This window comes from Dermacentor variabilis, chromosome 7 (genome assembly GCF_050947875.1).
Source record: "Dermacentor variabilis isolate Ectoservices chromosome 7, ASM5094787v1, whole genome shotgun sequence".
Classification (NCBI taxonomy): domain Eukaryota; kingdom Metazoa; phylum Arthropoda; class Arachnida; order Ixodida; family Ixodidae; genus Dermacentor; species Dermacentor variabilis.
In genome coordinates, this window is record NC_134574.1 from 45,703,780 (window position 1) to 45,727,993 (window position 24,214).

The following is a 24,214-nucleotide window of genomic DNA, read 5'->3' on the forward strand; positions in this document are numbered from 1 at the left end:
AGTGGTGTCTGGCTGCAACCGTACTGATTCGAGTTCGTCAAGGCGCTGGCAAGTAGCGACGATATCAGTGATGGTAGCTGGGTTCTTGATGGCTAAAGGATTGAAAGCGATAGCTCCAATGCCTTTGAGGATGTGGCGAACCCTGTCAGATTCGGTCATGGCCGTGTTCACGCGCCGACAAAGAGCAAGCACATCGTCGATGTACGACGCACAAGATTCCCCGAGTTGTTGCCTGCGGGTGTCGAGCGTCCTTTGTACGAGGGCGGAACGGATAGCCGGTGTGCCGAAGATTTGGCGGAGCTGCTGTTTGAAAGCGCCCCCGTTCGTGAAATCAACCTCATGGCGGAAAAACCAAGTCTTCGCTACTCCTGTCAGGTAAAAGGCGACGTGACGTAGTTTGGAGGTATCGTCTCAATGGTTAGCCGAACTTACTTGGTCATAGTCATCCAGCCAATCCTGGATCTCTTCACCGCGAAGTCAAGCAAGCAGATGGGGATCACGCTGGTGCCCACTGACAACCCAATACGGAGAGGCTGGTGTAGCCGAGGCCGAGACGGTGGAAGTAGAAGTGCCTGTTGGCTCGTCCTACGACATGCTGGCGGACAGCTGGCACAATCGGCGACCCGATCGAAGCTCCAGGAGGTTGAGCGCGGAGTCAGAGGACGGAGGACCGAAGAGCAAACTCCACCACTTGTGAGGCAGCAGTTGCCGCGTCGTTTATTCCGCGTCAAAGATGCGGCGAACCGACCACGCCGACAGCACGGATCACACTCGAGAGCCAGCCCCACAAGCGATGATGAAGAAAAACCCCATATGAACCACACATGATGATAATCGTGTACAGATGACAAAAAGTAGGTTATAAATTCCCAAATTATTTATTTCTTATTACATACTGCAGACCCTTGTGCCCAAGCAGGTGGGCAGTTTCCAAACACAAAACGCGACAATAGAAACTAGTCGAAGCTTGCCTTATTGCGCTGCAGCGCGACCAGACTAGCCTAGACCACGCTCAAGGGGCGAGAACATTCCATATACGAGGCATATACCATGCTGCTTGACTAGGCGGCGATGAATCAGCAGACGAGCGTCATCAGTGTTACACATAATTTTAGGGCAGATAAGGTTATTACTAGTGCAAGTTGAAGCCAGTTGATCATCCGCTTCATTTCCGGAGATTCCCTACATGTGAAGATATTCATTGAGCAACGAGAGATACCCCATGTCATGAAATTGCGCTCGGATAGTCAGTAGTCAGTAATGCTGCGCGCTACTGGAACATAATTCTGAATGTGTTGTAATCTGCTAAGGGCAGCACGGGAGTCGCTAAAGAGGGCAATGTTCGATGCGGTTGACTGCTCTTTCACGTATTTCACTACAACCTTAATAGCCGGCAGCTCTGCAGTTCTTGGCGAGAACAGATGGTGTATATGAAATATTCGTTGAACTTGAGTGGACGGGCAGAAAAAAAGCTGCAGAGAGGCCTTAGCTGTCGCTGTGTACAGATGCACCAGCTAATACCTAAAGGTAATCTGGAAATCTTTCGTACATGTGAGTCTTGAGCTAGCTGGAATATTGCCGAAACAGGCGTATCAGACTTTCTGTGGAGGCGGGGGCGTAACTGAACCACCATATTCAGAAATGTCAGCAATGCTCATAAACAACGGCACCATTTTTCCCATGCGGGAGTTGAAACAGACGATCAAGAAACGATTCGATGATGATGATGATGATGATCATCATCATCATCATCATCAATTCCTTACGTCCACTGCTGGCCAGAGACCTCTCCCAGACTTATCCAACTACCCCGGTAATGTACTAATTGGGGCCATGTTGTCCCTGCAAACTTCTTAATCTCATCCTCCCACCTAACTTTTTGCCGCCCCCTGCTACGTTTCCCTTCCCTTGGAATCCAGTCCGTAACCCTTAATGACCATCGGTTATCTTCCCTTCTCATTACATGTCCTACCCATGCCCCATTTCTGTTTCTTCATTTCAACTAAGATGTCATTAACTCGCGTTTGTTCCCTCACCCAATCTGTTCTTTTCTTAACCCTTAACGTTACACCCATCATTCTTCTTTCCATAGCTCGTTGCGTCGTCCTCAATTTAAGTAGATCCTTTTCGTAAGCCTCCAGGTTTCTGCCCCGTACGCGAGTCCTGGCAAGACAGAGCTGTTATACACTCTTCTAGGGAGGGATAATGGCATCCTGCTGTTCATGATCTGAAAATGCCTGCCAAACGCACCCCAGCCCATTCTTATTCTTCGGAATATTTCAATCTCAAGATCCCGATCCGCGGTCACTACCTGCCCTAAGTAGATGTATTCCCTTACCACTTCCAGTGCCTCGCTACCTATCGTAAACTGCTGTTCTCTTCCGAGACTGTTGAACGCTATTTTAGTTTTCTGCAGATTAATTTTTAGACCCACGCTTCTGCTTTGCCTCTCCAGGTCAGTAAGCATGCACTGCAATTGGTCCCCTGAGTTACTAAGCGAGGCACTATCATCAATGAATCGGAAGTTATTAAGGTTTTCTCCATTAACTCTTATCCCCAATTCTTTCCAAATCCAGGTCTCTGTATACCTCCTGTAAGCACGCTGTGAAAAGCACTGGAGAGATCGTATTTCCCTGCCTGACGCCTTTCTTTATTGGGGTTTTGTTGCTCTCTTTAAGGAGGACTACGGCGGCTGTGGAGCCGCTATGCGTATCTTTCAGTATTACATAGGGCTCGTCTACGCCCTGATTCCGTAATGCCTCCGTGACTGCTGAGGTTTCGACTGAATCATAGCCGTTCTAGAAATCACTGAAAACCATATATAAAGTTTGGTTATAATCCACACATTTCTCTATCACCTGATTGATAGTGTGATAGTTATAGTGATAGGATAGTGATATCACGTGGTTGATAGTGTGATAGTGTGATTGATAGTGTAGATATGGTCTATTGTTGAGTAGTGTTTACGGAATCCTGCCTGGTCCTTTGGTTGACAGAAGTCTAAGGTGTTCCTGATTCAATTTGCGATTACCTTAGTAAATACTTTGTAGGCAATGGACAGCAACCAGATCTGTCTATATTTTTTGAAGTCTTTGGCGTCCCCTTAAATATGGATTAGGATTATCCTAGCGTTCTTCTAGGATTCCGGTATGCTCGAGGTGATGATGCATTGCGTATACAGGGTGGCCAGTTTTTCTGGAACAATCTGCCCACCATCCTTCAAGAAATCTGCTGTTACCTGATCCTCACGAGCTACCTTCCCCCTTTGCATAGCTCCCAAGGCTTGCCTTACTTCTTCCGGCGTTACTTGTGGGATTTGCAATTCCACGTGGGTGCCACTGGTACTGTATATATCTCTATAGAACTCCTGAACCACTTGAACTATCTCATATAGCAGCGGTGGCGTAGAGGTAGAGTGTCTGCTTCCCGTGCAAGAGGACCGTGTTTCGAATCCCGGTGAATTTTCTACAGGAATAAAATAAAATATCCGCGTGTTGATAAAATTGCATAAACAAGTCTGGAGTGCGGCCTGATTCCGGTGACCAGAACCGGTAACGCAGTCCCTCACCAGAGCAGGATTTGCCACCCTGGTGCAGTACTTGGCCACAACCTCCTATATGAATACAACAATCAAACCCCGGCCCCCCGTCCCCAGCGGCTGCGGAGGAACTGAGAACGGTGGTGGTCAGACCTGTGACGCCGCAGAGGGTGCTAAGAATACCTGGGTCCGAACAGGCCTCCATTGTAATCGGAACCTGGCAACGTTTACCGCTAGAACGTTATCTAGTGAGGCGAGTCTAGCAGTGGTTATTGGAGGAATTAGAGGGCAATAAATGGGATATAATAAGGCTCAGTGAAGTTAGAAGGACAAAAAATGCATATACAGTGCTAAAAAGCGAGCACAGCCTGTACTAGCGGGGCTTAGCGGACATATGAGAACTAGGAGCCGGATTCCTGATTCATAAGAATATAGCTGGTAACATACAGGAATTCTATAGCATTAACGAGAGGGTGGCAGGTTTTGTTGTGAAACTTAATCGGAGGTACAAATTGATGGTCTTACAGGTCTACCACCCGCATCCAGTCATGAGGACCAGGAAATCGAAAGCTTCTATGAGGACGTGTAATCGGCAATTAATAAAGTCAAAAGAAAATACACAATACTGATGGGTGACTTCAATGCCAGGGTAGGCAAGAAGCAGGCTGGATACAACTCAGTGGGAGAGCATGGCATAGGCTCTAGGATAAGCAGGGGGGAGTTATTAGAAGAGTTTGCAGAACGGAATAGCATGAGGATAAAGAATACCTTCTTCCGCAAGCAGGAAAGCAGAAAGTGGACGTGAGGAGCCCGAACGGCGAGACTAGTAATGGAATGGACTTCATACTCTGCGCTAACCCTGGCGTCATACAATATGTGGACGTGCTCGGCAAGGCGTGCTGCAGTGACCATAGGATGGTAAGAACTCGAATTATCCTAGACTTGAGGAGGGAACGGAAGAAACTGGTACATAAGGAGCCGATGAATGAGTTAGTGGTGAGAGGGGAAATTGAGCACTTCGGGCTCAAACTAGAGAACAGGCATTTGGCTTTGACAGAGGAAGACGACCTTAATGTTGAAGCAATGAACGACAATTTTATGGGCATCATTGAGGAGTGTGCAATAGAAGTCAGTGGTAACTTCCTTAGACAGGATACCAGTAATATATCGCAGGAGACTAAAGATCTGATCAAGAAACGCCAGTGTAGGAAACGTGTAGTCGTACAGCTAGAATAGAATTGGCAGAACTTTCCAACTGAATCAACAAGCGCAAGACAGCTTAGATAAGGAAGTATAACATGAATCGAATTATACATGCTCCCAGGAACGGAGGAAGCCTAAAAGCAGTGAAGAAGAAATTAGGAATAGGCAAGAATCAGATGTATGCGTTAAGAGAAAAAGCCGGCAATATTACTAATATTGATGAGATGACGTAGGTGATTGCAGTTTTCTGACGCAAGGCCCACAAGTGGCTAAACAGAGCCAAAGGTGTGATAAGAGATTGTCATTGCCAAATGAATAATGATCATTGAGACGTGGATGAAACACGGCTGCATAGAGGCCTAAAAATATTCCCTCAAGAGTGCGTAAATATATTCGTAATAAAACTAGAGAATGACAGAGGACATGTGCTATGCAGAAACGTTGTAAGAAGAAGATGTGATGTACTAATATATGTCGCTACAAGTAGCCCCACTTCCTCACTAAGGCTCCTAAAACGCAACTTCAGCCTCTCGTGATAGGATGCACAATGAATATCGTGGACTTATAACGAGCCATAGATCTACATGTTACAAAAATTGAATACTGGTTACTGCCTTTGTTGTGATTTATTGTGTTTAAACGCGATCAGGTTTTAAGCCCTTGGTGATCGATGAAGTATGCTCCATGCTTTATATTGCTTTGTTTTTTGCCTGCCTGCTTGCAGTCTACATTCCACTGAGGCCCTTATCTTTTGAACAACCTTCCACTTGTTTGTGGAAAGCATTTTGTGCTGCGTCAATCGTAAAAGTGATAAAATACGTTACTACATAATAATAAGTTCCCTTTGGTGCACTGCTTTAACGGGTACGCGAATAAGGAAACCAGCGCTGTGTCTCAGCAGGTTCGCAGTATTCTCCAATGACACAGGAAACATATCAAGTTAGTCGGCTTGATATGTTTGAGTCCACTTGACGACTTTTGTCTGCAGCATCAAGCTTATCGCGCCACATCGATCCCTTGGTCTGGAACTCTTGCACTGGTCTTCTACGTGAAAAATATCAGCTTCGTACAGTTAAAGTCCTCGCCATCCTCAGGTATATGCGTTTTATTGGCAACATTTAACAACAGTCTCCGTAATATTGCTCGTGCCGCAGACCTAAATAATGTACGTGGGGTAGCCCAGCGTTTCAATGAGTCAGGATTTGTCCCAGCATCAGTAAAGTGTTTTGTTTCCATCAGTGCTATCTCTACTATGCGACGCGTTCGGATAAAATTGGCCTTGCTGGCTTCAGCGTGAGACTCACTTGACGCTTCGATTACTGCGCACCCATAAAGTGGGATCGCAATGACATAGACGCGCCTTTGGTTTCTGGTCGACGACAAGCGGACATTCAGGATTTCCATTGGCTTCCTAATTGGTGTCTTACTACTTATTATTCGGGAGAGTGACCACATCAAGAGTTTGACTGCATCGGGGCAACGCATCCCCGAAGTTCCCAAAACCAGGGTCCTGGGCCTGCTGCTCAACAAGGGCGGCCGCAACGGTGAGACCATCAAAAAGCTTACCACGACGGCAATGGACGCCATCCGGCTCGTACACAGAGTCTCTGCACGACGTGCGGGCATGCGTGAAGCTATTCTCGTGCCCCTTATCCAGTCGTTCGTGATCAGTCACATCGTCTACGCTGTGGCCTACCTCAACTGGAAGGTCACTGACAGAAGCAAGATCAACACGCTGATCAGACCGGCTTACAAGACGGCGCTGGGTTTAATGGAGACTGTTGCGTTTCGCCTGCGACACGTGGTTTTGCCGGCGCGACTGCGGCGGGGCGGCAGACATTTTGGCCCGATCGTCGTCGCCGCAACACTCATCGGCAGGTGTTTCCAGGCGCGACTGCGGCGATGCGACCGCAAAGGATCACCCTCTCATTCCAGTCATTGTGCCCGAAACAGGCGATGCCAAAGCAGGGATCATCCTCTCATTCCAGTCATTGTGCCCGAAACAGGCGATGCCAAAGCAGGGATCATCCTCTCATTACAGTCATTGTGCCCGACCGGCAGCGCTACAACAGGGTGCTACGAGATCGTGCTCGACATGGTGCTACGGCAGCGCTACAACAGGGTGCTACGAGATCGTGCTCGACAGGGTGCTACGAGATCGTGCTCGACATGGTGCTACGGCAGCGCTACGACAGTGTGCGTCACCATTAGCCCATTGTACATTCACGTGCTCGTCTTTTGAGGGGTTCCTTCTTGCCCTCAACTGCGAGAGTATAAAAACAGCTGCCCCCGGACGCCAAGAAGGAGGGCTCCGATTTCTTCTGTTGAGTAAAGTGCTCTCCCGTCTCTCTACTTCGGTCAAACCTGACCGCCAACTCTTTGCGATGTTAAAATAAACGAGTTGTTTCGTTGTTACCAGTCGACTCATGCTTTGCCGGGACCTTCGGATGCTTCCAGTTGTACCCCAGGCCGCCAGGCCAACGCTACCCTTGGGGCTTGCGACCCAGGTACAACCACGGGCGTCAGCGCCGAGTTCCCAACAGATCGTACCAGCGGTGCGATCCAAACATCTGGTGGCAGCGGTGGGATCGCCTCCGACTTCAAACAACTGTCTGCCAGCGGTGAGATCGCGACAACGGAGGCCAGCAGCGAAGAGATGCAGTTGACTGTATGCTGAGCAGCTCAACGACGATCCGGGAGCAGTGCAACGAGCCCTGTGTGACGACTGGTTGCCTGCAGCGGAACGACTGCGCGGAATTCCTGCCTGCGAGGTTTGGTGAGTGCGGGACTTTCTTCTTCTGAGCTTTGCCAGGCTTTTGTTAGTGTCAGAAACAGAGCTGGTAATTGTGGTTGTCGTTGCTGCCGGGTTAGTTTGCGGCAAGACAATAGTAAGCAGTAGAGAAAGCAGCATTCAGGGCAGCCATGGATTTGAAGTCGTTGCGCAAACCGAAATTGTTGGAGCTTGCAAGAGAGTTGGGTCTGGATGTCTCAGACAAACTCAGAAAACCTGAACTGCTAAGGACTATTCTTGAGTTAGAGGCTGAGGATGACGAGCTGTCGGAATGCCTTGAGACTATTGAGGAGAGGTCAAAAAGACAGGAGCGCGAACTTAAAGAGCAAAAAGAGAAACAGGAGCGCGAACTTAAAGAGCAAAAAGAGAAACAGGAGCGCGAACTTAAAGAGCAAAAAGAGAAACAGGAGCGCGAACTTAAAGAACAGAAAGAGCGAGAGCAACAAGAGCGTGACCGTCAACACGCTTTGGAAATGAAGCGTCTTGAGGTAGAGATGGAACGCGCTCGTGATGGAAGTCAGGCACACGGTGCAGGAGAACGCGTATTGTTCAAAATGACTGACCTGATGCGGCCGTTTAAGCTTGGAGAGGACATTGGTTTGTTCCTGGTTAACTTTGAGCGAACGTGCGAGAAGCAGGGGTTCTCTCGGGAAACGTGGCCACAGCGCTTGCTCACTTTGTTACCCGGCGAGGCGGCCGACGTAGTCGCTCGCTTGGATAGAGAGGAAGCAGAGGATTTCGACAAAGTAAAATCGAGTCTGCTAAAAAAGTACCGGCTGTCTGCGGAGGCGTTCCGTCGGAAGTTTCGGGAAAATGAGAAAGGCAGAAGTGAGTCATATACAGAGTTTGCGTATAGGCTTATGTCGAACATGCAGGAATGGCTCAAAGAAGAGAAAGCGTTTGGTGACCACGATAAAGTTCTGCAGTGTTTCGGGCTAGAACAGTTTTATAGTCGGTTACCGGAGAACGTGCGATACTGGGTCTTGGATAGGCCAGACGTTTGTACGGTGGCTAAAGCCGCTGAGCTAGCCGAGGAGTTTGTGACGCGTCGGGCTCGCGGAGCTAAGGACGGTCAAAAGGGTGAATTTGGCTCGAAGTTTGAGAGGCCGAAGTTCACACCCATGAGAGCAAAGGGGAACACGCGTAGTGCGGATGCGAGTGGAAGCAGTGCGACCGAACCTAAGGAGACGGCAGCAGCCGAAGCCGAACGCAGAAAGCGGTTCGAGATGAGGCAAGCGCGCGTTTGTTATACGTGCCAGAAGCCGGGTCACTTTTCGGCGCAGTGTCCGGAAACAACACCAAAAGTTGTGTTTTTTTCAATAGGCAGCACTGACGAGAACATGAAGCTTCTCGAGCCTTACATGCGAGACCTCCTCGTGAACGGGAAAGAGTGCCGAGTGCTTCGCGATTCCGCAGCTACGATGGATGTAGTTCACCCGTCTTATGTAGAACCCCATATGTTCACGGGCGAGTGCGCGTGGATCAAGCAAGCCGTGGAAGCTCATAGCGTGTGTCTGCCAGTAGCAAGGGTGCTTATTGAAGGACCTTTCGGAGCGCTTGAGACAGAGGCGGCAGTGTCATCTATGCTGCCACCCCAGTACCCGTACCTATTTTCAAACAGGTCCGATCACCTCCTGCGCGAGAAGGGGCTTTTGTTTGGTGAAGCTAGTGTTCAGGCCTTAACCAGATCGAAGGTTCGGGAGCTCGCTGCAAAGGCGGTAGTTGCGGGGCCGACGTTATCAAACAACGAAAAAGGGTCAGAGGCGCAGCAAGCTGATATTCCGAGCACGCCCGAACTGAATAAACTTGAGTCTGTAACGTTAAAGGCGCCAGATACTGGAGAGGAAACGCCCGACGCGGGAAAGTTAGAAGAGCTATCTACTGATTTGCTCATCGCGCCTACGTCAGACGGACTTGATAGGTTGCTAAAAGTCAGCCGGACGGCTTTGATAGCCGAGCAAAAAAAGGATGGCAGCCTGGAAAACGTGCGCTGCAATGTCAAAGAAGGTATCGCCAGGAAAACTGCGCGTTTTGTGGAAAGAGGTGGAGTCCTGTACCGGAAGTATCTAGACCGCAGAGGAGTGGAGTTCGATCAGCTGATCGTGCCTCAATGCTATCGTCAGGATCTGTTGCGCTTGTCACACGGGGGTTCGTGGTCCGGACACCTTGGAGTTAAGAAAACTAAGGACCGTCTCTTGCAAGAGTACTATTGGCCAGGGTGTTTTCGGGACGCAGACCATTTCGTGAGGACATGTGACACTTGTCAGCGGGTGGGCAACCCAGGGGACAAATCGAGGGCGCCGTTGAAATTGGTACCTATCATTACGGAGCCTTTTAGACGGCTCGTTATTGATACTGTGGGACCTCTGCCGGTAACAGCCACGGGGTACAGACACATTTTGACTGTGATCTGCCCAGCGACAAAGTTCCCTGAAGCAGTGCCGCTTAAAGAACTCAGCTCAGTTGAGATAGTTAATGCACTACTGTCCATATTTGCGCGAGTTGGTTTTCCTGCAGAAATTCAATCAGATCAGGGCACAGTGTTTACTAGCGCTTTGACGACAACTTTTCTCGAAAGGTGTGGGGTAAAGCTGCTACACAGCTCAGTGTACCACCCACAGTCGAATTCCGTTGAGAAGCTCCACTCCGTCATGAAGCGCGTGTTGAGAGCGTTGTGTTTTGAACATCGAACTGACTGGGAGCTGTGTCTGCCTGGGGTGATGTTTGCTTTAAGAACCGCGCCGCATGCGGCTACGGGGTTTTCGCCAGCTGAACTGGTGTACGGTCGCTCTCTTCGATCTCCGCTTCGCATGCTTCGAGAATCATGGGAAGGCAGGGGCGACGACCCAGTCGTGGTGGAGTACGTACTTAAGCTCCTCGAACGCTTAAGAAGGGCACAGGAGTTGTCAGGTGAAGCAATGACAAAGGCCCAGCAGAGGGCCAAGGTTTATTATGATCGGACAGCCAGGGCCCGTCGTTTTGAGGTAGGCGATGAGGTCATGATATTGCGCACATCGCTAAACAACAAACTAGACGTGCAGTGGGAGGGCCCAGCGCGAATTGTTCAGAAACTGTCGGACGTTAACTACGTGGTAAGTCTGCCAGGAAAGCGGAAAGCACAGCAAGTTTACCACTGTAATCTGCTCAAACCTTATAGACAAAGGGAAGCAGTGGTGTGCATGATGGTAAACGTTCCTGAAGAGCTTCCGGTCGAGCTTCCGGGACTAGGCTCAGTGACGAACAGCGAAGACACCGGTCAAGTCATTAGTGACCTTATCAGTAAAGCACCGCTGTCGCCCGAGCAGAAAACCGAACTACACCAGCTATTACAAGAGTTTCAAGGTCTGTTCTCTGAGAGGCCTGGTAGGACTTCTGTACTTACTCATGATATAGAACTTACCTCCCCAGAGCCAGTACGATCCAAGGCGTATCGGGTGTCACCCCGCCAGAACGATATTATGGAGGCTGAGGTAAAGAAAATGCTACAACTCGGTGTTATTGAGGCAGGTGAGAGTGATTATACCTCCCCTTTGATTTTAGTTGAGGTACCGGGCAAGGAACCTCGTCCTTGCGTCGACTACCGCAGGCTTAATTCCATCACTAAGGATCAAATTTATCCGATCCCTAACATCGAGGAGCGCCTTGAGAAAGTTAGTAGCGCTCAGTTTATTTCCACCCTAGATCTTGTCAGGGGTTATTGGCAGGTTCCACTTACAGAAGAGGCTAGTAGGTATGCGGCGTTCATTTCACCAATGGGAACATTCCGTCCTAAAGTGTTGAGTTTTGGTTTGAAGAACGCGCCATACTGTTTTTCAAGCCTCATGGATAAAGTGTTGCGGGGACAGCAAGAATTCGCTTTACCGTATCTAGACGACGTAGCGATATTCTCCGCATCCTGGTCTGAGCATATGACACACTTGCGGGCAGTGCTAACCCGCCTGCGCGAAGCGGGCTTGACAGTCAAGGCTCCTAAGTGCCAGTTAGCACAGGCCGAGGTTGTCTACCTCGGTCACGTGATTGGTCAGGGTCGTCGCCGCCCCTCTGAAATAAAAGTGGCCGCTGTGCGAGACTTTCCGCAACCGCGCACCAAGACCGATATTCGGTCGTTCTTGGGTGTCGCCGGCTACTATCAGAGGTACATCCCTAGGTACTCTGATATCGCGGCTCCCCTGACGGATGCTCTAAGAAAAACAGAGCCTCAAACAGTCGTCTGGGACGAGACAAAGGAAAGAGCTTTTAGCGCCCTAAAGAGTGCCCTAACAAGCCAGCCTGTGCTACGATCGCCAGACTATACAAAAGGGTTCATTGTTCAGTGCGATGCTAGTGAGCGAGGCATGGGCGTTGTACTGTGCCAACGGGAAAATGGAGAAGTAGAACACCCCGTCCTGTATGCTAGTCGTAAGCTGTCCAGTCGTGAGCAGGCGTATAGCGCCACCGAGAAAGAGTGTGCGTGTCTCGTGTGGGCCGTTCAGAAATTGTCATGCTATCTAGCCGGCTCGAGGTTTATCATTGAGACGGATCACTGCCCTCTCCAATGGCTGCAGACCATCTCTCCCAAAAATGGCCGCCTCCTGCGCTGGAGCCTCGCTTTACAACAATATTCCTTTGAGGTGCGTTACAAAAAGGGGAGTCTCAACGGTAACGCCGATGGCTTAAGTCGAAGCCCCTAACGTAGGAATCAGCCTCAAAATTGTTTGTTACTGATGTTTTTCTTCCTGAGGCAGGATTTTTTTTTAACATATTGCTTTTGTTTAGTGTTTCAAAGTGATGATATGCTTTCTAGTGCAATTTTTCAATTTGTGGACGCGTTCTGAGTGATGCTAGACTACTGTAAGGAACTAGGCAGTGGTATAAAAAGGGGAAAGAGCCTGGCAGGGCTTAGTGAGGGTTGTGCCGTGCTTGCTGACTGAGCGGTTGAGTTTCAGCGTAGTTCTAACGCTTGCCGGGAACGAGAACAAAAATGTGAACTCTCCCGAAGTCACTTTGCAGTGTCCCGTGCGAACCTGAACGAGAGAACGAGGCCTTCTCTGTGCGCTGCGCTCAAGAAACGTCGAGGGACGCCCGACTTCGGTTATGAGCATCATCGAGCGACATCCCTCCAGCCAGCGGATGCAGTCCCCTGTCCATCGGGATCTCCTTCCCCCGGCGGGGCGGTCTGTTGCGTTTCGCCTGCGACACGTGGTTTTGCCGGCGCGACTGCGGCGGGGCGGCAGACATTTTGGCCCGATCGTCGTCGCCGCAACACTCATCGGCAGGTGTTTCCAGGCGCGACTGCGGCGATGCGACCGCAAAGGATCACCCTCTCATTCCAGTCATTGTGCCCGAAACAGGCGATGCCAAAGCAGGGATCATCCTCTCATTCCAGTCATTGTGCCCGAAACAGGCGATGCCAAAGCAGGGATCATCCTCTCATTACAGTCATTGTGCCCGACCGGCAGCGCTACAACAGGGTGCTACGAGATCGTGCTCGACATGGTGCTACGGCAGCGCTACAACAGGGTGCTACGAGATCGTGCTCGACAGGGTGCTACGAGATCGTGCTCGACATGGTGCTACGGCAGCGCTACGACAGTGTGCGTCACCATTAGCCCATTGTACATTCACGTGCTCGTCTTTTGAGGGGTTCCTTCTTGCCCTCAACTGCGAGAGTATAAAAACAGCTGCCCCCGGACGCCAAGAAGGAGGGCTCCGATTTCTTCTGTTGAGTAAAGTGCTCTCCCGTCTCTCTACTTCGGTCAAACCTGACCGCCAACTCTTTGCGATGTTAAAATAAACGAGTTGTTTCGTTGTTACCAGTCGACTCATGCTTTGCCGGGACCTTCGGATGCTTCCAGTTGTACCCCAGGCCGCCAGGCCAACGCTACCCTTGGGGCTTGCGACCCAGGTACAACCACGGGCGTCAGCGCCGAGTTCCCAACAGATCGTACCAGCGGTGCGATCCAAACAAGACCACGAGTACGGCTCGGCTACTGCAGCTCGACGTCCATGACACCCTAGAAGAAATAGCCGAGGCGCAGCTCACCGCGCAAATGTAGCGCCTCTCTACCACCAAGGCGGGACGCAGTATACTGACGTCCATGGGTTACAACCCCCAAGCTCCCAGCCGGCACCCGTGGAAGATCACAGAGGATGTGCGGGCACACATTTACGTGGACCTCATCCCGAAGTACATGCACCCATATTACAACCAAGAACGGCGGCAGGCGCGGGCCAGAGCCCTCACTAAACAACACGCCCAAGGCCCGCACGCCCGGTACGTGGACGCAGCGGAATACAAGCGGGAAGGCTTCCCGGTAGTGGTCGTTACGGCGGCTACCGGCACCAAGACAACGGCAGCGAGTGTGCGGTGCACGAACGCCACAGACGCTGAGCAGGTTGCCATCGCTCTGGCGATCACCGAGGCCGAGTGTCGCACCGTGCTCAGCGACTCGAGGAACGCCGTGCGCAATTTTGCCAAGGGGCGAATATGCGCGCCGGCGGCCGACATCATCGGCAAGCTTCAACTTCGAGACCGCGGCAGCATCATCCGTGTCAAGTGGTTCCCGCTGCACGCCGGCGAGTGTGCATCCTCACCGAACCACAACGAGATGGCCCATTAGGCGGCGCGAGCGCTTACCCCCCGCGCTCGCGAGAGTGACAATTCCGTAGGGTGGTTCGTAACCAAGTACAGATTGACCAGTTATGCTGAAGTAACTAAGTGCTACTGCTTAGCTCGACGGACAATGCCACCTCCCCACCCGGTACTCAGTCGGGAGGAGGCCGCAATCCTAAGGCAAATACGGACCGCGTCCCTGCTCACACCCGCAATGCTGCACGTGCTTCCCTCAGAGCTCTATCCGAGTGGGCTGTGCCGCGTATGTGCAGCGGTTCCGGCCGACCAATGGCAAATCATGTGGGTCTGTGCCAGGTTCTCGACGGCAGCTACCTCCAGGACTTATCCGCCCGAACTTCAAGGTGGTCTGCAGTCTTCAGACAAGGACACACAACTATGGGCCTTCCAGCAGGCCCGGCGTGCGCTCGAAAAGCACAAGCCTCATGGCCCACTACAAACGGGCCCAACTGGGCTAGTGCATAAGAGGGTATAACCCCGGGTCGACACTTGGCCAGCGTGATGATGCATTAAGCCGTCGGTTGCCGGCACTTTATTAATATTATTCCTATCATATCCTACTTATTTTATGCAACTGAGTCTTCGCAGCTGACTTCGCAGCTCTTATAGCAGCCAAATAAATCTTTCCCTGAGATGCTTTTCCTTTGCATTTGTGTGTGTGTTTTTTGCTGTAGAACAAAATATGAGACTCAAAGGTTTCGGTTTGCCTTAATGTAGAGGTGCATGAACCCTTAGTGTCAAGCGAACTGAATTTGAGTGCAATGATTCGACATGATTTTATACTTCCTCGTCAAGAGCGCTTGTCTTGGCGCTGTCGTTGTCGCTATACTAGGTCATCATCATTATCAGCTTCGTTATGTCTACTGCAGGACGAAGGCCTCTCCTAGCGATCTGTTAACTACTTGTCTTTCGACAGTTGAATCCATTTTAAGCGGACAAATGTCCTAATTTCCTACCATCACCAAAGTCTTGGTCGTTTTTTGACAGCGCTTTCCCTGTCTCGCCACCCAATTCATAACTCTAATGGACCGACAATAATCAGCCCATCTGGTCTTCGTGGTTCCATTCGGTAGGAAGCGGGCGCCAAGAACAGCACTCGCACCGGTAGCACGTGCAGCCCAAGTTTGCCGAAGCCAACTTCTGGGTTTGAGCTTCGCCCAGGTTCACCAAAGCCGGTGTGCGCAGCTCCATTTTATTGAGTTGGTAAACATAGGGACGCTTGAGACGTAATCACCCCGTCGGCTGCGCCCCTCCCATATGCTTCCTCTCAACCACACATATGCGCCAATGCTTGCAGCGAGGCTTTCCAGATACACTGATTGCGTTTGGCTGCAAAACAAAGCTTCGAAGCATGTGCTTTGTCAACGCTGTGCTCAATGACTTCGGCGGTGGAGCCCGGGATGCAGGCATGAGCGTTGTGCCCACGCACACTGTAAGCGCTCTAGCAGCGGTCGAGCTTGAAATTGTTTAGTGGACGGGGAGGGGTCGGCTCCCACTTCGCCTGGGACTAGGAGGGGCAGAGAAGCAGTAAGGGGGATGGGATGGTCGTATCTTGAATAGGAAATTTCAGGAAGTGGAGGCGGGGTAGAGGCACACGTAGCGCTTCTCCCAGTAGCACCTGCATCTTCCGGACCCGTTCACAATGTGGTTTTCCCTTGCTAAGCCACCACGCACAATCGTTTTTGCTGAGCTGCTGTGTCTCTTACGTGATCGGGCCAGGCTCTAAACGTCAAGCTAATATAGCTTTTCAGGTCAGCATTTACGGTCCGCTCCACTTCGAGCAGCATGTGCTGGAAATTTTCCCAGAACTGCTTAGCGAGAAAGCTAATGCGCTTGCACAACACTAATGCCGGCCAAGGAACGAAGATTGCTGCTCTCGTTCCACTTACGAAACTGACTCAGCTGAACGTGAAAGCGCGACTACTTGGCTTCTCGGTCATTTTCTGGCTGAGCTGATAGCCCGTCGCTAGCATGTTGCTAAGACGCGCTTATGAAATGCGAAATCAATGCACTTCGCTTCATGTCTCAGTGAATTAAATTTGAGCGGAGCGAAGCGTAAGCAATGCTCTGCTAAAACTGATCATTGCTATCCAATATTTCACTGCCCGCTGACTGAGACCAACGGTTTGTTGTGCGTTTAATATTGATCATTATCAAGGTGGCGGGGCCTGCAGTGCCACCGGCGATGCTCCTCCTAGCGCCCGCGTCGTGAGGCCCGTGGTAGCTGTCAGTACGCTGTTCTTTCTAAACAGTACCAGTTGACTTGAGTGCCACGTCGTGCCAAAGCATCACTCCCACGTACAGACCGAAATTGGCAGCTCTGGCAGACCCGTTTAGAGCGAGCGAACTTGATCTCGAACCCCGCCGCCAGGCTGTCCATGCAGCCCGCGCTGGGCTGCTAATTTAGACGGGACAGCTGACGACAAAGCCATTGCGACCGAGCACTGGTGATAAGCATATAGTAAGAACATGGCTGAGTGTTATTGCACATGTGCTTTCATTATTTCCGCCAGTTGCTGTAGTTTAAGGCATAAGATGGCTGCCCCGTACAGGTGGTGCGAATTCTGACAACTAGTGGGAACACCACTTGAGGAATTGAAGCGCCATGGGATACCTTGTTATCAGTGTCCATCATCTGTTCCTGCGGCTCAAACAGCCAACTGTTCTTCCTCGTGATTTCAACTCTATTATAGACAGCCCACCTTGGCTCTGGTACCGACGCCACTGTCTCTCTATCTCTTTCCATTGCGCCTAACGTTGTTCTTTTCACCGGTCGTTACGCGCTCCTTAAGATCTGACCAAGCTTTCTTTTTAACCTCCCCGTTTGGGCCCCATATGTTAGTGCCGGTAGAATACAATGTTTGCGCACTTTTTGAAATGATAGCGTTAAGCGGGTGGTCATGATTTCATTATGCCGGCCGTATGTAATCTCACTGGCTTTGATTCTGCATATTCCCTTCTCGTTATTAGGACGTCCGGTTAGTATTTCGCGTAGATGAACGCACCCTCGCGTACTCGCCGTGGTTTCTCAGTGGCTACGGTGTTAGGCTGCTGAGCCCGAGGTCGCGGGATCGAATCCCGGCCGCGGCGGCCGCATTTCAATGGAGGCGAAATGCGAAGACACCCGTGTGCTTAGATTTAGGTGCATATTAAAGAACCCCAGGTGGTCGAAATTTCAGGAGTCCTCCACTACGGCGTGCCTGATAATCAGAAAGTGGTTTTGGCACGTAAAACCCCGTAATTTACCGCACCCTCATACAATTTCTAGCGAACGACTGTCAATGATATTTACTCAATATCTGGCCAAGCTATGGAACATTACCTTTGTCTTTCGCGTAATAACGTTCAATGCTAGTCTTACATTTTGTCGGATAACATTCTCAATCATTCCTTGCTAGGCATTGTCAGCGTTACTGAGCAGGTCAATGTCATATGCGATCAGAAAGTTGCTCAAATGTTCACGGTTCATCATGGCTCCGAGTCATTTGCGGCTAATAGCTCACGTGTCCTTGCCTGACCCCTTAATTTATCGGTATTTTTACGCCTTTCTTGAAAATATTTATACACTTTTGCTAATAGATGCACGTGCGTATCCTGTACTCTTTCACTACCCAATGACTGCATGAGTACTCGTAGTCCTACTGAATTGAACGCCTTTTACGAATTTATGCAAGCCATAGATAGTTTTATTGTACTTTCAGATTTCGCAGTCAGGCAACAGATGGCATGCATTCAGTTCATTGTTATGTTCCCTTCCTGAAGCCAATTTGTACTTTGGATGGACTGAAGTAGTGTTGCCTTGTTCTTTTTATTTAATTGTATTTCTTGAATATATTGAAGTACAAGACCAGTCGAATGGGTCTACAATACTTCATTATTTGACCATTATCTGTTATGCATTAATATAATGCTCGCATTATTCCAGTACCAAGCCATTGGTACGAGTAGGCTAGAAAATGCTAGGCATTACAAGGACACTTTCGCAAGTTGCTTGAGTATAGAATCCGCCCAATCCTTCAAATTTAGTGCTATGCCATGTTTTTTTTCGTTTTCCGCCGTGACCGGCCTTGTAAATTTGTTCTATGTTCATCGATAGTTGCATGTGCAACTTCTTTCCCCAGTTCGCCGCTGCATCCGGAGTAGGTGGGGTACTTTGTCTAGGTATTGTACAGCTCACGGCAGAATGTGTCTCATGCCTTTACTATATTGTCACGGGCGAAACAACAGAGACGACCAGGAGTCCACGTCTTTGATGGAAGAGCAGAGAGCAAAAAACGCTCTCCTCCTTTTCAACCCAGCGTGTATGTGTCACCGCGGATGACTCATGTCATGGCATGCTAGTCAATATTATTGAAATCGCTAGTAACGTCCTGTGTATCTTTCAACAAACACCTTGATATTTCCTAGCACATGTTTTCACTAATTCTAAGCTGCCAATGTTTTATTTTTTCCTCAACCTTCCTAAGTTATAAATTAGGATATCACCTAGTATGACTGTGTTGATCAGATTTCGCAGCTCAATCTATTCTATCTCATCTCTTGAAACTAAACCTCTCATAAATTGTTATTTATGAGGTCTTTTGTTTTCTTAGCAGAGCTTCGCCATTGGTTGTCCAGGTAACTAGGTCCTTGGCCTAAAGCAAACAGCGCAGCCCTGACAGCCTTTATCCAAGCCACTTGGCCGGACGCATGCGTTTAGAGATGCCACAATGTTGGGAACTTGTATATACGCATCTCCTCCTCACTCCATCATCACGATTTGTCCTTCCTTTTTCATCTCGTTCCTCTTCCCTAGTGCGGAGTAGCCGGATAGAACGAGTTATATAGCTAAGGCCGACCTCTCTGCCTTCTTTTAAATAAATTTCTCTCTCTCTCTCTCTCGCTCTCTCTCTAGATTCCACCTTAAATTGCGGGCGTCGGTAATCTTTCAAGTTACGGCATGAATAATTATCCGTACGGAGTATCGTAGCTAACGTTAACGAAGCTCTTAGAAAATATAAAATATACGAGGAAGCAACCAAAGGTATTCGGCCAGCAGTTACGTAGCCTAGCAGCACTATTTTTTTAAAATAAATGACGTACCAAAATTTGGCTGAGGTTAATTAAGAAACATTCTAAATAATGAATTGATGGCCTAAACTTCGACAAAAAGTAATAATTATGTTTAAAAATGCCCGATTCAATTATTTTCAGTGTGTTATGTCCGCAGTAATTACTCTTTTGGCGTTACAAAAAGAAAACATGCGACATAAGAGAAGAAATTTAGAGGACGCTTAAGCTTCACTTTTAAGAGTAGAACGCCATCGCACTCAGAGATCCCTGAATGCTTCTCATGCTTACCGCCAACTGTAAAATGTGTAACCGTAATGTTTTCCTTGAAACGTTGGTGGCCAACGGTATGCAACACGACGGGCTTTTTTTTCTTGTAAGACCATTGCAATAAATGTGGATAGTGTTGCAAGACACCAAGCGGGGCGAGCCGCTCCTATCTAAGACAGACCTCAAATGGCAGCTCGAAATGCGCTTTGTGTTTCCATTTCCTCATAACAGAATTATGCTTCCTGTATGTTCATATTACATTTCCTCGCTATGTTGCCTGTACGTGGTGTGAAAGTCGAACTTTACGGATTTTCTTACGCATTTTACTCTGAGAAATTCAATGAGTTCCCTAACGGCTGCGGGGTGCGGGACGATTTTTCTCATACGCACGTCGCCGCCGGCGCCTATGCGAACAGCGACGCCGATTTTTGTGCGAATCGCTGCCATGGACGCTGTGGCGTTAATAGCCACTTGATTACACGCCCACGAGCCACGATACCTGCAGTCACAGGCGTCACTCGGAAGCATTAACACATCAATGGCCCGCTCTGCGGCCACGTGAAAGTGGCGAGGCACCGACATCGACGTTGGTCACTGCGAACTACCAGCTGCCTTTTACGCGCGATGCCCGAAGTCACTGAGGTGCGCAGGGCATTTATCATCATCATCATCATCATCATCATCATCATCATCATCATCATCATCAGCCTGGTTACGCCCACTGCAGTGCAAAGGCCTCTCCCATACTTCTCCAACAACCCCGGTCATGTACTAATTGTGGCCATGCCGTCCCTGCAAACTTCTTAATCTCATCCGCCCACCTAACTTTCTGCCGCCCCCTGCTACGCTTCCCTTCCCTTGGGATCCAGTCCGTAACCCTTAATGACCATCGGTTATCTTCCCTCCTCATTACATGTCCTGCCCATGCCCATTTCTTTTTCTTGATTTCAACTAAGATGTCTTTAACTCGCGTTTGTTCCCTCACACAATCTGCTCTTTTCTTATCCCTTAACGTTGCACCTATCATTCTTCTTTCCATAGCTCGTTGTGTCATCCTCAATTTGAGTAGAACCCTTTTCGTAAGCCTCCAGGTTTCTGCCCCGTAGGTGAGTACTGGTAAGACACAGCTATTATATACTTTTCTCTTTAGGGATAACGGCAACCTGCTGTTCATGATTTGGGAATGCCTGCCAAAAGCACTCCAGCCCATTCTTATTCTTCTGATTATTTCCGTTTCATGATCCGGATCCGCCGTCATTACCTGCCCAAAGTAGATGTATTCCCTTACGACTTCCAGTGCCTCGCTGCCTATTGTAAATTGCTGTTCTCTCCCGAGACTGTTAAGCATTACTTTAGTTTTCTGCATATTAATTTTTAGACCCACTCTTCTGCTTTGCCTCTCCAGGTCAGTGAGCATGCATTGCAATTGGTCCCCTGAGTTACTAAGCAAGGCAATATCATCAGCGAATCGCAAGTTACTAAGGTATTCTCCATTAACTTTTATCCCCAATTCTTCCCAATCCAGGTCTCTGAATACCTCCTGTAAACACGCTGTGAATAGCATTGGAGATATCGTATCTCCCTGCCTGACGCCTTTCTTTATTGAGATTTTGTTGCTTGCTTTATGGAGGACTACGGTGGCTGTGGAGCCGCTATAGATATCTTCCAGTATTTTTACATATGGCTCATCTACACCCTGATTCCGTAATGCCTCCATGACTGCTGAGGTTTCGACTGAATCAAACGCTTTCTCGTAATCAATGAAAGCTATATATAAGGGTTGGTTATATTCTGCACATTTCTCTATCACTTGATTGATAGTGTGAATATGGTCTATTGTTGAGTAGCCTTTACGGAATCCTGCCTGGTCCTTTGGTTGACAGAAGTCTAAGGTGTTCCTGATTCTATTTGCAATTACCTTAGTAAATACTTTGTAGGCAACAGACAGTAAGCTGATCGGTCTATAATTTTTCAAGTCTTTGGCGTCCCCTTTCTTATGGATTAGGATTATGTTAGCGTTCTTCCAAGATTCCGGTACGCTCGAGGTCATGAGGCATTGCGTATACAGGGTGGCCAGTTTCTCTAGAACAATCTGTCCACCATCCTTCAACAAATCTGCTGTTACCTGATCCTCCCCAGCTGCCTTCCCCCTTTGCATATCTCCTAAGGCTTTCTTTACTTCTTCAGGCGTTACCTTCGGGATTTCGAATTCCTCTAGACTATTTTCTCTTCCATTATCGTCGTGGGTGTCACTGGTACTGTATAAATCTCTATAGAACTCCTCAGCCTCTTGAACTATCTCATCCATATTAGTAATGATAGTGCCGGCTTTGTCTCTTAGCGCATACATCTGATTCTTGCCAATTCCTAGTTTCTTCTTCACTGTTTTTAGGCTTCCTCCGCTCCTGAGAGCATGTTTAATTCTATCCATATTATACTTCCTTATGTCAGCTGTCTTACGCTTGTTGATTGACTTCGAAAGTTCTGCCAGTTCTATTCTAGCTGTAGGGTTAGATGCTTTCATACATTGGCGTTTCTTGATCAGATCTTTCGTCTCCTGCGATAGTTTGCTGGTATCCTGCCTAACGGAGTTACCACCGACTTCCATTGCACACTCCTTAATGATGCCCACGAGATTGTCGTTCATTGCTTCAACACTAAGGTCCTCTTCCTGAGTTAAAGCTGAATACCTGTTCTGTAGCTTGATCTGGAGTTCCTCTATTTTCCCTCTTACCGCTAACTCATTGATCGGCTTCTTATGTACCAGTTTCTTCTGTTCCCTCCTCAGGTCTAGGCTAATTCGAGTTCGTACCATCCTGTGGTCACTGCAGCGCACCTTGCCGAGCACGTCCACATCTTGTATGATGCCAGGGTTAGCGCAGAGTATGAAGTCTATTTCATTTCTAGTCTCGCCGTTCGGGCTCCTCCACGTCCACTTTCGGCTATCCCGCTTGCGGAAGAAGGTATTCATTATCCTCATATTATTCTGTTCCGCAAACTCTACTAATAACTCTCCCCTGCTATTCCTAGTGCCTATGCCATATTCCCCCACTGCCTTGTCTCCAGCCTGCTTCTTGCCTACCTTGGCATTAAACTCGCCCATTAGTATAGTGTATTTGGTTTTCATTCTCCCCACCGCCGATTCCACGTCTTCATAGAAGCTTTCGACTTCCTGGTCATCATGACTGGATGTAGGGGCGTAGACCTGTACAATCTTCATTTTGTACCTCTTATTAAGTTTCACAACAAGACCTGCCACCCTCTCGTTAATGCTATAGAATTCCTGTATGTTACCAGCTATATTCTTATTAATCAGGAATCCGACTCCTAGTTCTCTTCTATCCGCTAAGCCCCGGTAGCACAGGACGTGTCCGCTATTTAGCACTGTATATGCTTCTTTCGGCCTCCTAACTTGACTGAGCCGTATTATATCCCTTTTACTGCCCTCTAATTCCTCCAATAGCACTGCTAGACTCGCCTCACTAGATAACGTTGTAGCGTTAAACGTTGCCAGGTTCATATTCCAATGGCGGCCTGTCCGGAGCCAGTGATTCTTAGCACCCTCTGCTGCGTCGCAGGTCTGACCGCCGCCGTGGTCAGTTGCTTCGCAGCTGCTGGGGACTGAGGGCCGGGGTTTGATTGTTGTGTTCATAGGAGGTTGTGGCCAAGTACTGCACCAGGGTGGCCAATCCTGCTCTGGTGAGGGAGTGCGTTACCGGTTCTGGTCACCGGGATCAGGCCACACTCCAGGCCTGTTTGTGCAATTTTATCAACACGCGGATTTTTTTTAATCCGTTGGAAAATTGCCGGCACCAGGATTCGAACCACGGACCTCTTGCACGCGAGGCGGGTGTTCTACCTCTACGCCACCGCTGCACCTCCCTTTCATTTAAAGAGGAGACATTTAAAGAGGAGACAAAGGCCTTGTGCGGAGTGAATTTCTTCCGAGTAACGCCTGGAATCTCTGGTGCCGCGGTGCGTGGGCGCGTATATAATCATGCGTCTATTAAAAGCGTGAGGATTTCTATATCAACCCAACGAGGAAACACGTCTGTCCGTCTGTCACGTAAGACGAATTGCTATAAGAAAATGAACTTAAAAACAGAATAAATTCGAAAGGAAAAGCGTTGGTGGTGGTGAGTTTTAAACCTGAACCCGCAGGCAGAAAATTCTTCTGTCTTCATCTCTGGGCTAATGAACAACGCTTGCAAAAGGTGAACTGATCTGAAACATATGAATATGCGGCGCCCGTGCTAGAAAACAAATGAGAAATGAGAACCGTTTCTATTAAAGTTTTCTTGAAAGGTTTGGTGATGAGAAATAAAAGCCATTTTTAGGACGACACGTAGACCCCTCGTAGAGATCAGGAAAATTCTGACATTGCGAAAATTTAATGTTAGAGCACCAAATATCCAATGAGTTTCGCTGTCCCTGGATGCGTCTTCCATTGGAGCAACCCTTCCCCTACCGAAATGCCGCCGATCTCTGAGGGCTTGTGCGCTTCACATCGCTCGGTAAGCAACTCACTGATAAGCGGTTAACAAGTTGACAAGTATGAGCAGTGATAATGGTTATTTGGATCTCACAGCGGTTGATAATGGTTGCTAAAGAGTTATAAGAGTTGATTAGGGTCGATCATGTCCTATAAGCTTAATAAGGATCAGAGGAATAAAGGTGAGGTTAATATCAACCGATCAGGTTTGAGGAAGGTTAAATCTAGTCAGCTAAGTTTGATAATAACCGATAACGGTTG